The following is a 10,734-nucleotide window of genomic DNA, read 5'->3' on the forward strand; positions in this document are numbered from 1 at the left end:
CAGGATGTTAAATGATTACCCTGATGATGGAGGGTAGTGCACCAGTGTATTACTTTTCATGGCACTTTTTGGAGTTTGACGGTCATGATCTTCCCATTCCTTGACCATTTTTTGTGCCCAATGGAGGAAAGATAGTCACACGGGTTTATTAAGACAACATGAGGGTGAGTAATTGATAGAATTCTCATTTTTAGATGATCTATTCCTTTATTTTATTTGCAGGGCTGTTGGCATGTTTAGATTATTGTTGTTTGTTCCTCTCTACATCAAAATGATCAGTTATTGGATTGTTATCCTTGTGTTTCATGTTATCATGTGGTAATAATGACTAGTATGAAGGTTTTTTTTTAATATACTAAGTTATTAGTGCTCATGTGCCATTCAGATTCACTTTTCATATGAGTAATTGCAGTTAATAATCTTTAGTAATTCACTTTTATGGACCTTATTTGATTGATACAGCTACGCCTGTTTGACCGTCACGTATTTCTTCTTTGGTCCAGCAGATGGCAGTCTGTGCTCACTTGCATTTCTTGTCAGCGTTTTCATATAAAACAGCAGCTCATGTAATTCCTCACTCTGTCAGTGAGCTTTTACTGTAGCTCATCATATAGTTTATCTTAGATAGGCCTACATAAAAAAAGCTGCAATAACAGCGACCGTTTTCTTATCCGGCCTCAATTAATTCCATTATAAATCTTCCCGGTTTGTGACAATCCTTGTCATTTCTCGAATTTCGGTTTAGGATTTCAATTGCTGTAATCTGATTTTGCCATATTTATTGGTGCTTGACTAAATCTATTATCCAAAAAAAACCCCAAACAAACTAAGCTATTAAGCTGCTATGCTATTAGCTAATTTAGTCTAAAATAAACATATTCCCTTTCATTTTACAATGATTTTATTCCTCTGTATTCTCGTGCTTTTTAATATTTAAATGATTTGAGCATATATGTCTTTGGAGATATTGAATTTGAAGTATGGACACATTTACATTGTTGATATTTATCAGCAACCATGAAAAAAGCGTGTAAATATGCTTAGTATTTGTTCGTAATATTAATATTGCTTAATTACAGTAGCCTATGTGTAAAATGGACAATGTTAGGCTATATAAAGTGTGTGTGTGTGTGTGTGTGTGTGTGTGTGTGTGTGTGTGTGTGTGTGTGTGTGTGTGTGTGTGTGTGAGGGGCAGATAAACACATCGGGCTGCTCTGGGCTTTTGTCCTGGGGTCATGCACTTGACCTTTTGTCTGAACTGCGGAACAGCTGCTGCACCACGAGCTCTTCTGACACTGTCTGATCCAGATATCAGGACTTCAAATCATTGACAAGAGGGTTTGACATGCTTAAAGTTCAGAAACTGTACACTTCATTATAAACTTGAGATTAAATCTAGTGACACGTGAATGTTCTTAATGTGACGCATTAGAGGATTTTTTTGAGGCTCCGTTTTAAAGATTTTCAAATGTTGTCAAATTCACCTGATATTTTCTCTTTTTTGTTCTTTCGTTGTAACGAATTTCTTTGTGTTTCTTTCTAACGAATGAATGTTGCGAAGATGCAATGAACACAAATCTGAGACGATAAATTTACGATTGTTTAAAACCGTCGGTGAATCAAATAATCTTCAGCTTTTTTATTCGTCTACATTAGAAACCATTCAATAAATAACAGTGACGAACATTTAGATTTCACGGCATAAAATGGTTTTATTAATGAGGTGAATTATGAATATTTTCTAACTGGTAGGCTAGCCTACCTCTGTTTTTGTTGACGCATAAAGAAATAGCCTACTGTTAGCATACAAAATATTTTGTGTAGGCAATAGTTAGGCTATAGCCTAACAAATATAAGCGTATTAGTTATAATAGCCTAGCTAAAATAATGATAATTGTAATTTTTTGTTAATATAGTTTGAATTATAATTATCTGAATCATTTGTAAAACAGAATGGGATTTAATGTCATTTAAAAACGAATCTTTTTAAGTTTAAAAAATAAACTTTAAGGCTAATTTTTATTTCAACTGTTATTTTTGTAGTCATTATTTGTCATAATTATAACAATAAGTAGCCTATTATTCAAAGCAGAAGTGCATCACGTCTTAAAGATTTACCTACAGTTTGAATGTTAAAATGTTAATTGTCGAATCAAAAGCTGGATATCAAATTATAATATGCCATGAGTCATAATTATACGCTGCATTTTACTTCAGAAGAGGCTGTATTATATTTCAGCACGTGGTACAGAGGTTAAACAGTATGAACATTTAAAATAAGATGAATTTTTACAGGTAGCCTATGAGAAGAGAATTTCCGAAGCTAATTAACATTTAGGCTATAAATTTCCGCATCAGGACTGTCGTTTGTTCATTAAAATTCCTAATTTTCTCAAGCTTATCTTCTAACAGATATACTTACGTTGTATAATTCGATCATATATCAGCCAACAACACGCGTGAACCGACTGTATCCAAACTGACGTGTCGTTTTCTTTCTTTTTTGACACGCAAAATCCGACAATTTAAACTGCTTTAAGATGTCGCGTGAAATGACGTTTTTAAAGATATTAAATATAAAAGAAAATATAGAGCAATAACATCATCTTAATGTAGGCTACTTCACATATAGGCTATATAAAGATGACATTAAAACGCCACAGTAATTCAATGACCTTTCTGATCCTGTCCGATCAATTTAGGCGGCGATTTCCAGTCAAGTTCATGTTCACTGCGCGTGCAGCTCATTTTATAGTAGAGGGAAAAAAATAAAAGAAAGAAAGCTAAAGAACTTACTGTGATTAAAATGTTTTTTTAAAAAAGGTTCTTATTAAATCATATATTTTCTCAGGCTGCTATACTTTAGCAGTTTTGTGTAGCTGTATCTATTAAAGCCAGACATAAGGCCTCTCTTCACAGAAAATAGCCTACTAAATGATGACAGGAAACAGTAATATGAAAGACATTAAAGAAGCAATCAAAGTGGAAAATAGCCTTGCACATGAAGGAACAGAGAAATATATTTACAAAATGGACTTACCTTTGAAAAAAAAAAAAAAAAAAGCCAAAGAAGAGAAGAGGGCTTGTGGTTGTGGTGTCTGGTGATTTTGGAGAGATTTGAGGAGCAGACGCTGTGAGACAGGGTGTCGGCTGGGCTGCTGTTGGAGGTGAAGGTCATGGGGTCAGCAGACAGACAGCAGTCAGGGCTTTAAACTGCAGAGCACATTGGATGTCATATGGAGGGCAGAAATTGGGTGGGTTAAATAAGGATTTACAATTCCATGAATAGCATCAAGATGCTTCAATCTCACTATTTGACATTTGTTGTGAAGAGAGTAAATGAGATTTTATTTTTTTCCATTACTGCAAGATTAAGATGAATTTTCTGCAAAATGTGCCCCGTTCGACACAATTTCTCTTTCTTTCTTTCTTTCTTTCTTTCTGCATTTCTTTCTTTCTTTCTGCATTTCTTTCTTTCTTTCTTTCTGCATTTCTTTCTTTCTGCATTTCTTTCTGCGTTTCTTCCTTTCTGCATTTCTTTCTGCGTTTCTTTCTATCTTTCTTTCTTTCTTTCTTTCTTTCTGCGTTTCTTTCTGCGTTTCTTTCTTTCTCTCTTTATGCATTTCTTTCTTTCTTCCTTTCTGCATTTCTATCTGCGTTTCTTCCTTTCTGCGTTTCTTTCTTTCTGCGTTTCTTTCTATCTTTCTTTCTTTCTTTCTTTCTGCGTTTCTTTCTTTCTTTCTGCGTTTCTTTCTATCTTTCTTTCTGCGTTTCTTCCTTTCTGCATTTCTTTCTGCGTTTCTCTTTCTTTCTGCATTTCTTTCTATCTGCGTTTCTTTCTTTCTATCTTTCTTTCTGCGTTTCTTTCTATCTTTCTTTCTTTCTTTCTTTCTGCGTTTCTTTCTATCTATCTTTCTTTCTTTCTTTCTTTCTTTCTGCGTTTCTTTCTTTCTTTCTATCTTTCTTTCTGCGTTTCTTTCTATCTTTCTTTCTTTCTTTCTGCGTTTCTTTCTTTCTTTCTTTCTTTCTTTCTGCGTTTCTTTCTTTCTTTCTTTCTTTCTTTATTTCTTTCTGTTTCTTTCTATCTTTCTTTCTGCGTTTCTTCCTTTCTGCATTTCTTTCTGCGTTTCTCTTTCTTTCTGCGATTCTTTCTTTCTTTCTGCGTTTCTTTCTTTCTTTCTGCGTTTCTTTCTTTCTTTCTGCGTTTCTTTCTATCTTTCTTTCTGCGTTTCTTTCTATCTTTCTTTCTGCGTTTCTTCCTTTCTGCATTTCTTTCTGCGTTTCTCTTTCTTTCTGCATTTCTTTCTATCTATCTTTCTTTCTTTCTGCGTTTCTTTCTTTCTATCTTTCTTTCTGCGTTTCTTTCTATCTTTCTTTCTTTCTTTCTGCGTTTCTTTCTATCTATCTTTCTTTCTTTCTTTCTTTCTTTCTGCGTTTCTTTCTTTCTTTCTATCTTTCTTTCTGCGTTTCTTTCTATCTTTCTTTCTTTCTTTCTGCGTTTCTTTCTTTCTTTCTTTCTTTCTGCGTTTCTTTCTTTCTATCTTTCTTTCTTTCTTTCTTTCTTTCTTTCTGTGTTTCTTTCTATCTTTCTTTCTGCGTTTCTTCCTTTCTGCATTTCTTTCTGCGTTTCTCTTTCTTTCTGCGATTCTTTCTTTCTTTCTTTCTTTCTTTCTTTCTTTCTGCGTTTCTTTCTATCTTTCTTTCTGCATTTCTTTCTGCGTTTCTTCCTTTCTGCATTTCTTTCTGCGTTTCTTTCTGCATTTCTTTCTTTCTTTCTGTTTCTTTCTTTCTGCGTTTCTTTCTGCATTTCTTTCTTCCTTTCTGTGTTTTTCTTTCTTTCTTTCTGCGTTTCTTTCTGCATTTCTTTCTGCGTTTCTTTTTCTTTCTTTCTGCATTTTTTCTTCTTTCTTTCTACATTTCTTTCTTTCTGCCTTTCTGTGTTTCTTTCTGCATCTTTCTTTCTGCATTTTTTTTCTTTTTCTTTGTTTCTTTCTGTTTCTTTCTTTCTGTTTCTTTCTTTCCTTCTTTCTTTCTTTCTTTCCTTCCTTCTTTCTTTCTTTCTTTCTGTTTCTGCGTTTCTTTCTGCGGTTCTTTCTGTGGTTCTTTCCGCGTTTCTGCGTTTATTTATGCGTTTCTTTCTTTCTGCGTTTATTTCTGCGTTTCTTTCTACGTTTCTGCATTTCTTTCTGCATTTCTTTCTTTCTGCATCTTTCTTTCTGCATTTCTGTTTCTTTCTGTTTCTTTCTTTCTGCATTTTTCTGTTTCTGTTCTGCGTTTCTTTCTGCATTTCTTTCTTTCTGCATTTCTTTTTGCATTTCTGCATTTCTTTCATGCATTTCTTTATTTGTGGAGTTAATTTAGAGTTTAAAGTGTTTATATTTTGCCCATTCACTGATTCTATTCCAGTAACTAGATAAAATATCAAATCTTGTCATTACCGTGATTTTCCAGAAGGTTCTGCTCCTTTCTGAATCTTAGAAAATAAATAATAGCACCTTTTCTATCAAAACCTGCCAAAAATCAGCATTAAATGCTAATAATAATTTTAAATCCAAATGACAGAGGATGTAAATTAAATGTATAATATAGATGAATGAGATGTTATTATTAGTATGTATTTGTGGTATATTTATAAATATCTGAAGGCCTTATTCTGGATATAATAAACTAGAGAGTTTATATTAGTTTAGACTGGACTACAGCATATCAGATGGTTGATTATCAATCAGAGCGTTATCAATGAATCATTTACACATGCATATGTGCAATTTTTAAGATTTGAATTTGTCAGTCTTTTTCAGATTTTAAAGGCTCTGTGTTGAACCCCAGTCATTTTCTCCAAAAACTCAAATAGAGGACCGTGGTTGCCATATCAACCGGCCACCTGACGTGTTACTGTGGCAACAGCAGTATTAGACAGAAACCGCTTATTAGATGTCCCATCTAAGGGTGAGAGGGAGGGGTGAAGGTGGAGGGGGTAGAGGGACATCTAGATTAAAAAAAGAATGAAACAAAGAATAATACTGGCCTCTAATGCTACTAGTCAAAGGAGGAAGGACTGATAACGGCTAGTTTCAAATTTTGTGGTGGATCTTAATTCCTTATAAGACCATAAACCCTTTCGCTGCAGTACTGCTCTCAAGACAGCGAAAGACCTGCTGACATGAAGAGGGGTGACATTTGTGTCCAAAGAAAGAGGCAAGAGTGAAGTGATGCTCAAGGGTCAGTGGTGTGACGTAGTAACAGATGCAGCGTCTGTCTGATGGGACTTTTGTACTGTAATACAAACAATGACATTTGTTCTGGTCACAAATCAACAGTCTGTGTCACACCCACAAATCATTATAATTATTTTTGATAACTGTGATAATTATAATATTGCTGAACGGTCAAATATAGACTTAATTATAAGGTTAGTATTTCTGACGAGAGCTCCAGTGTTGCAGTCTCTTGAGAGGTGATCATTGTATGCATAAACTTTCAATGAAAGAATTTTGAATTTTATTTAACTAAAAATATTTCTTTAATTCCAAGTTAATATTGACAATGTCAACTCATCCCACATCCCACAAAGGAAAAGTGTTAACAGTTATGCACGTTGACTACCGATGTATTGTGCATTGTCAATGCATTTTTACACAAAATTCAGGATGGCTCAATTGTTTTTTGATTGACAGCATCCCACACCTGCTGTTATGGATCTGAATTTATTTATCCCAAATATTTCTTATAAAAATGATACATTTGGTAGTGTTGTGATTCATTGCCATATCCTTTAATATCCTCATATTGCATAAAACCAAGTTTGTTTTTATTTAACAAAAGTATTCCATTATTTAATAAATATCTATGATTGACTACTTTTATTAGAATAATTTTATAATGATAAAAACACAAATTTGGACAAGAAAATCAATAACACACATAAATATCCTTATTTTAAACACACAAAGGCTAGTTAGTCATTAGAAAGTAGCAAAAATATTCCACTATTTAATAAATTACACTCTAAAAAAATGTTGCAATTGGGTTGTTTTGACCCAACAGTTGGGTTAAATATTTGACCCAACCTGAGTAGTTTTATTTAACTCAACTACTGATTAAAAATTACTATTGCTCGCCTAAAATGTACCCAAAATAGGTTGGAAATGAACATTTATTAATAAGTTTAATAGCCTAAATAATAATTAAATAATAAACATTAAATTGCTTATTAATAAATGTTCATCTTAGTGTTGCTTCTAGTAATTATGTGTCTGATTTTTAATTTCCAACCTATTTTGGGTTCATTTTAAGCCAGCCATATTGTAATTTTTAATCAATAGTTGAGTTAAATAAACCTTCCCAGCAGGTTAACCCAACCGCTGGGTTAAAACAACTCAATCAGTGGGTTTGTCAGTGGGTTTGTTTAACCCAGCTTGGGTTGTTTTTAACCCAGCATGGGGTTGTATATGATTGGTTACTATTTTATAAGAATAATTTTACAATGATAAAAAGCTAAATATGCATTAGATGAGGAAATTACGTGTAACTAGAATAATGCAAATAAATATCCTTATATTAAACACATAAAGGCATTAACATCTGTGATTTGTTACTAATTAGACAAGGAAATCAAATGTAAATGGAATATTACAAATAAATAATACTGCTAAAAACACATCCAGTGGTGTGTGTGCGTGTGTGTGTGTGTGTGTGTGTGGTTGTGAGGACCAAATGTCCCCACAAGAATAGTAATACCAGTCATTTTTGACATTGTGGGGACATTTGTTTGGTCTTGAGGAAAACGGCTTATAAATCATACTAAGCAATGATGTTTTTGGAAAATGTATAAATGCAGTAGGTTCTCTGTGAAGGGTAGGTTTAGGGGTAAAGATATATAGAGAATATGCAGTTTGTACAGTATAAAAATCATAGTCTATGGAATGTCCCCATAATGATAGGAATGTGTGTGTGTGTGTGTGTGTGTGTGTGTGTGTGTGTGTGTGTGTGTGTGTGTTTAGCATGTTGGGGTAATTAACCCACATTAGATTAATCTACGAGGGTGGCATTTGTATCACAATGAAAACAGTGACCCCCAGCACTGCCGTGGGGCTCACAGACATATAGAGGTCTGGCACCGGGCCAGACACACACGCGTGCATAAACAAACACATATGCATACGCACACATTCACACAAGCAGAAACGATCCGAGGGACAATGCATTCAGATCCATCCATCACAGCAAAGTAGTATGATTTCACCTCAAAATGTAAGATTTTTTTTTTTTCACTCCTACAAATGGGAAAACATAGTGTAAAACATTTCTTAAGGATAATGCATCAGTTGTAGTGCTTATAATACAGAATCTAGCAAATCTGGGCTAAACATTCCCACTTGGATTATCCTAATAATTTCCTTCCAAAAGATTCAAATCCACAGAAGGATTTGCCAGCTATTGAAACTTTACCCTGGATCAATAGCGACTGGATTTAGGGCCCTTGTGTTCTGTTATCCTCACAACCTCTGAAGATCCTGAACACAGGTATCACATTGGGAACATAAATGGGATTTCCCAGCAGACATGTATTATTCCAATTCCTTTTTTTTTTCCAGCTGAGAAATAGTGTTTATGCAAAGTGGCTCGCGCCGTGGCCCACATTCGTGAAAAACGACTCCCAGAAATGATAGCTGCTTCTGGGGTGTTGTATTGTTTTACAAATAAATATATATCCAGCATGAGTCATGATATTACAAATTTTCTTCAACAAGAAACGGGCCTTGCTGCAGCCTCCCACATTTATGTAAACCACCTTTGGCTTAACCATATAAATTTACACATTTTACAGACTAGTCCGTATGAATAATTTAGCTGAATTTTTGATATACCTGTTCCATATAAAAGATTTAAGCAAATCCTTCATTTAAAAGATGGTTATACAATAGAGCTCAACATATTCTGATCTCTAAGTTTAGAAGAGCTGTAATAATTAATAAAAAAAAATGTATAGGCCTATATTTTAATGCTACTTCTGCTTCTAGGTGCGAGGAATTCTGTCTTGCAGGTATATTTGACTTAATCTGCAAAATGTACATGCTATAACAGATTCTTCAGAACAATAATGTAATCACATTGAAAACAGTTTAGGTAAACAATACTGTTAGAATAGGAAAATCACATGTGTGTAATTTAATATGTAACATGTTTTGTCATTCTTAAACTTCAAAAGTCTGTAAAAAATATTTAGTTTTTAAGGCTAATAATGTTATTACTGTGATTTTTGTATAATAATTCATTTAAATAACCAAAAGCCTCTCATTTGGTTATTGTATTTTTATACATTTATTGTTTGGGCTTTATTTTAAAATCGATTCGATTATACTTTGCTGGTTTTGACATTCACATTAAATGCATTGTTCAGTGAGAGGAAAGAATGTTTTTTCCTATAAGCGGTTGAACTAGCTATCAAAGCAGCCATAAGGGGGCGCTGCAGAAGCACTCGCCTCTGTCACCACCTCATACTGGTCATATGCTGATCGAACATATTTGTATAGTTTGCCAGTCCTAGATAAATTTAAGTTGATTTATAATTGTGACTACATGAAAAATATATTTAGCCTACTTGGAAAACATTTTAATCATCACTCTGAGGATCGGTGAGCGTGTGGCAAAAATTAGCCTAGATGTTTTTTTGTTTTTTTACTTCAACTTAGGGGCTCCGCATATTTCATCTTTTTGCTCGCGTACGAAATAGCCTACATTTGCTTATATAAATAAGATGTAGTCTGTTTGTTTTACAGGATGTAGTCTAAGTTTGCATCATTGAGAAAAACAAGTAGGCTAAACCAGAAAAAATCAGCACAAACCCAAAATGTCTGTAAAGCAGTAGTGAGCGGTGTGTCCTGCAGATGGGTGCATGAATCAGAACTTGTTTTCAGCTGTTGGTCCATCTGTGGCTGATGAATTCTCCTCTTTTGTTCATAAAGGCTTTTCAAGGAAACGTCATTATATGGGCTTGAAAATGACTATGATTCTGCTGCTCTGTTGATGCATGTGTAGCCTATAAATGATAAAACTCTCCTGTTTTATAATGTTTTGAAAAAAGATTATTTCACCAAGATTTTGTGAGGGAACGATATTTTTAAATGTACAAACACACAGAGCTTATATTATATAGGCTATCCCCCTTATATGCAAACAGCCTAGGCTAATATTCACGCATCAAACTTTGACCATAACAAACTTAGAATATGACTGTGCGTGTGTGTGACCGGTGGTCAATAAAAAGTGTATATCCTACATTTTTGGCTCCTTATAAACAAAAAATAGGTCTATTAAAAATATTATCCATTGGCTTGATACGATATTTTTATGTAGTTATAAATGGCTATTTTTAAGGCAAGGTAAAAGTGTTCGCTTTGATTCTCCAGTTTGAAAATTTAAATTCATATTTAACTTAGAAAAGACCACAAAACACATTTCGTGCATATTAAGTAGCAAAGAAGTTAGATCAAATCTTGAAGTACTGCAGAGTCGGTTTTAATGACAAAACGGAAACGTTGACCATAACGGCTCAACAGCCATTCAAGCACGCGCGTGCACGGACACACACACATATACACACACACATACACACATATATTCACAAAGAACACAAAAGAATTATCATAACAAAAGACACAAGTAGAGTGAAAAACACTTCAACACTCGCTCCTTTCATGTAGAAGTTTTAATGGAAACAATTTTCTTCCT

This window comes from Megalobrama amblycephala, linkage group LG19, assembly GCF_018812025.1.
Source record: "Megalobrama amblycephala isolate DHTTF-2021 linkage group LG19, ASM1881202v1, whole genome shotgun sequence".
Taxonomy (NCBI): Eukaryota; Metazoa; Chordata; class Actinopteri; order Cypriniformes; family Xenocyprididae; genus Megalobrama; species Megalobrama amblycephala.